The sequence below is a fragment of the Alligator sinensis genome, unplaced genomic scaffold (assembly GCF_000455745.1).
Source record: "Alligator sinensis unplaced genomic scaffold, ASM45574v1 scaffold366_1, whole genome shotgun sequence".
NCBI lineage: Eukaryota > Metazoa > Chordata > Crocodylia > Alligatoridae > Alligator > Alligator sinensis.
The window spans coordinates 437313-441952 of record NW_005841851.1 but is presented as its reverse complement, the minus strand read 5'-3'; positions in this window follow the sequence as shown (position 1 = coordinate 441952).

Below are 4640 nucleotides of genomic sequence, written 5' to 3'. Positions count from 1 at the left end.
GTTGTAATCTTGTTCCTGTAGATATGTAAGGCAGGCTTGGATGCCATCCTGGTGTGGGATGTTGGTATATAGGCTGGTAACGTCCACGGTGGCTAGGAGTGTGTTGCTGGGAAGGTGGTCTATGTTTTTAAGTTTCCGTAGAAAGTCTGTAGTGTCTTGTACAAAACTTGCTCGGTGGGTGACAAGCGGTTTTAGGATTGATTTAACGAAACCTGATATTTCCTCAGTTAGTGTCCCATGGTTGGATATGATAGGTCTGCCAGGGTTCCCTTGTTTGTGGATTTTAGGGAGCAGGTAAAAAGTCCCCAGGTTAGGTAGTGGGGGGGATCAAGGTCTGTAGTTTTTCTTGTAGTCTTTGTAACAGGAGGGATGTCAGGGTCGCCGTGCTCTCCCCTGCCGCCTCCTTCACCGTGTCAGTTGGCCGTCTTGCACTCTCCGATTCTCGCCCGCCACGTCTTTGATTTTATATATTTTATAGGGAGGCTACCTTCTGTCCTCTTGGCCACGGTTCTCCTGTCATGGGTGTCCCATGCACCCAAGCCTTATGGGCTATGCGTGGCTCCTACCACCCCAATACCACGCCCCAAGCCTCGCAGATGTAATGGACGTTGTTCTGTCCCTCTCTCCGTCTTCACGCCCTCTATGGCACTCCGGCTCTCCAGTCCCGTCTCTCTCTCTTTCTCTCTCTTTCTGTGCCCTTCTCTCCAGGGGCCTTCTCAATAGTGCCGCCCTTCTCTCACGTCTATGCCGCCCTGTCTCTCGGGCCTTCTCAGTACGCCGCCCTGTCTCTCGGGCTCACCACAAGGCTGCCCCCTTTCTCTGGGGCTCACCCCGCCTGCACTGGGGCTGCTCAACAACGCCCCCCTTCTCTGGGCTTCTCAAGTGTCCCTCTCTGGGGTTGGGGTCTATGTACCCCATGTGCAGCGCCCTCACTGGCACTGGGGTCCCCACACTATTGTGAGTCCCCTATGAGGCCTCCTCCATCCCCTAATAGCCTCACCTAAACCACCAGTGTAACCAATAGCAAACACAAACAACAACATAAACACAAGCCCCTGGGCTACAACGCAAACTTAAGCCTTCAGCCAAACTAAGCTCAGGCCTACCAGGGTTCTCTATCCCACCGCAGTGACCAACGCTGCTCTGGCATCCTGGCTCGGCTTCTCTTTTCTGGCAGGGAGCTCCTTCTTTCTTAGCTGCTGGTAGGGAACTGCCGCCTGGCCTCCTGCCTGTGGTTTATATAGGAGCCAGGCCCTGCCCCTTCTTGCCAGCTGGCTAGGCAGGTGCGGATCATTAGCTCCCTCTAGTTACCTCAGCAACCAGCACCTGAGGAGTATTCCTGGCTCTCTCAGTAGCAGGCATCTTAGTGCCCTGCTACAGTCTTGATGGAAATGATTTGATGGTATTGTTGAGTTTTTTGGTGAAAAGGTTGCAATACTGCGTGCAGTTTTGGGCGCCACACTTCAAGAGGGATGTGGATAACCTGGAAAGGGTCCAGAGAAGGGCTGCTCGTATGGTTATTGGCTTGCAGGCCAAGCCCTATGAGGAGAGACTGGGGCACCTGGACCTCTTCAGCCTCCGCAAGAGAAGGTTGAGAGGCGACCTTGTGGCTGCCTATAAGTTCATCACAGGGGCACAGAAGGGAATTTGTGAGGTTTTATTCACCAAGGCGCCCCCGGGGGTTACAAGAAATAATGAAATTACAAGAAATAATGGCCACAAGCTAGCAGAGAGCAGATTTAGACTAGACATTAGGAAGAACTATAAATAATGGCCCCAAGGAAGAACTATAAATAAAATTAGGAAGAACTATAAATAATGGCCTTCATCGGTTCATTAGGAAGAACTTCTTCGCAGTTAGAGTGGCCAAGGTCTGGAATGGGCTCCCAAGGGAGGTGGTGCTCTCCCCTACCCTGGGGGTCTTCAAGAGGAGGTTAGATAAGCATCTAGCTGGGGTCATCTGAACCCAGCACTTTCCTGCCTAAGCAGGGGGTCGGACTCGATGATCTATCGAGGTCCCTTCTGACCCTAGCATCTATGAATCTATGAAGGGGAGTAGGATCTTCTTGTAGTTCTTTGTAGTACGTGGTGTCAGAGAGCTGTCTGTTGGCTTCCTTTATGTAATCCTCACAGTTTAGGATGACTATGGCTCTTCCTTTGTCTGCTGGTTTTACTACTATTTGGTTGTTACATCTTAGAGATTCTATGGCCTTTTTCTCTGGTAGAGAGAGGTTGTTATGGTGGCGTGTGTTGCTGAGTATTTCATTGTTCATTCTTTCCCTGAAGCAGTCAATGTAGCGGTCAAGGTTAGGGTTTCGTCCACTGTGAGGTGTCCAATCTGATTTTTTGGGGGCTTTTTGGCATTGATCTTTTCCTGAAAGTTGTCAGAGGATGAGTTGTTGTTGGGAGTGGGTTCCCAATATGAATTGCTGCCATTCATTCCAAATATTAGGACAACTTTCCAGTCCAAGCCGGACAGAACTGTCCTGGTTTGGGAGCCAAAGACAAATTAAATTTTTAGGTGGGGTATTACCAATGATTTCCATAATATTCAAATAATAGCCATACATATTTAAATTACCAAAAACCAAACCACCACTTAACAAGACAGACATACAACATGAAACAAACAAAACAATTATTATAGCAGCTGAGCCATGGTAGAGACAAGGAAAACACTGGTGACCCTGCTGATAACACCAAGGCCTCGTGGTCCATCAGCTACCTTTGCCACTGGATTGAATTTTCACTTTATTGTTTCTGCAAAAGAAAACAAACACACAAACCTGTTGAGGAAAACTCCTCGCAGTGAAATATTATTCATATTTACAGAGCTGACGTGCAGTGGCAATACATGCATCACTGCAATTCTTGGGGTGTATCTTTTATACATTTGAAACAACGAGGATTATCCATATCTATTAATTGTTTTCAATGGCCCATTGCACCATTCTGGCAATTGGAGTTGGGACCTTTATACTTTTTCTTAAATGTGAGATCATGGGATGCCAATATCCTTATTTCAATTTCAGCCACATTGCTATCTTAAAGATGAGTTTTTCCCTACCTAAATACAATTTCTTTAAATCACCTAAGCTCATCACATTTTATTTTCTTTGAGCTTGCCTAGTAATCACTGCCACCTGCTACCATTCTTTTCCCTTACTAGTTGCTTCTCTTGCCAGTGTATTCATCTGACTATTCCAGAATCCTTCAGCTCAGTCATTTTCCTCCTCCATATACATTTTGTTCTTTGCCCTGATGGGCAACCATATAGCTAGTCCCATAACCCCTAGGTACTTTATCTCCTTGACTACCAACTGTGCCTTAACTCTATTAATCTTGAATCCTGTCTCCTCAATCACCTGCAATACTTTTCTCATAAACTTCATAACTTACTTTTATCCTTGTCATGTATCAGTATATCCCTATGTATGACAACACACAACTTTGAGTATCTGGAGAAAGCTTCCCACATCCTCACCACATGTGCATGACATTGCTGGGGCATTGTGAAATCCTTGGGGTACTTGGGTAAAACATTACTGTTGTCCCCTGAATGTAAATCCAAAATTATACAAGCACTTTTGTGCCAAGGAAATAAAAACACATAAGTAAATAAAAACTGTATTAGCCAAATTCAGTACTGAAAACCATTCCACCCCTCCTGCTAAAGATGCTAGAATTTCAGGGTATTTTGCTACAAGAGGAGCGGTGGCAGTTGTTTTTGCATTCAGAGCTCTGAAGTCTATCCATTGTCAGTTTCCAGGTTTTCCGTTTGCCTTCAGAACAGACCAAATCGAGGAGGTACACACACTTGGCATCAGTACTATCACTCCCTGACTTAACAAACTATCTATTGTGAGTTATAATCCTACTGCAGCTTCTAATGAATATTTACACTGCCTTTGTGGGGGAGGGTTTGGTCCCTCAGTCAAGACATATGCCTGTATCTTACCACATTTTAACTCATTTTCTGCCAGAATCTTAGGAAATATTGTCATCCACTTATCCTGATTAACCCTATCAATTACAGCAAGAGCCTTAATAGCTGTACACTGAGTTTTCATAAACACTTTTTTTTGCCTTAACAAGCTGTTAACACTTTCCTTTCTAGGATAGCCACACTACTCCTGGAGAGAGGGGGAGATATGCAAAGACATTTCTTACCCCCGCTTACCAATGACAGTGCACACATTTACACTTCCAGCAGCCCCTCTACAGTACATTAGCAATGAACCAAAGCAACCAAAAGAATGAGCAGATGTCTGTTTCACATCCACTGTCCCTGATCTCAGGGTAGGGCTGGGCTCTTCCTGCTCTTCCTTTGTGTCCGAGCTCCCTGAAGCTGTGTTGCCTAGATAACATTTTGGCTTGCTATAGCCTGCACCTGTAACTTCCAATTTGCAGTCTCTAGAGCAAACGCACAACACTGTTCCTGACACTCTGTTTTACACTGTGGCGAAGTGGGACTCCCCGACTAGCCACAGTGCCAGTTGCCCCACTTGCCTTTGGGCATGCCCCCCCACCTGACTCGCTTGCCACTCCTTGTTCTTAATTAATGAATCTATCTTAATTAGGCGGGAGGCTGCCCATTTACTGCCCCGATGCCAGGGGGCACTACCTGTGGCTCCGTACCT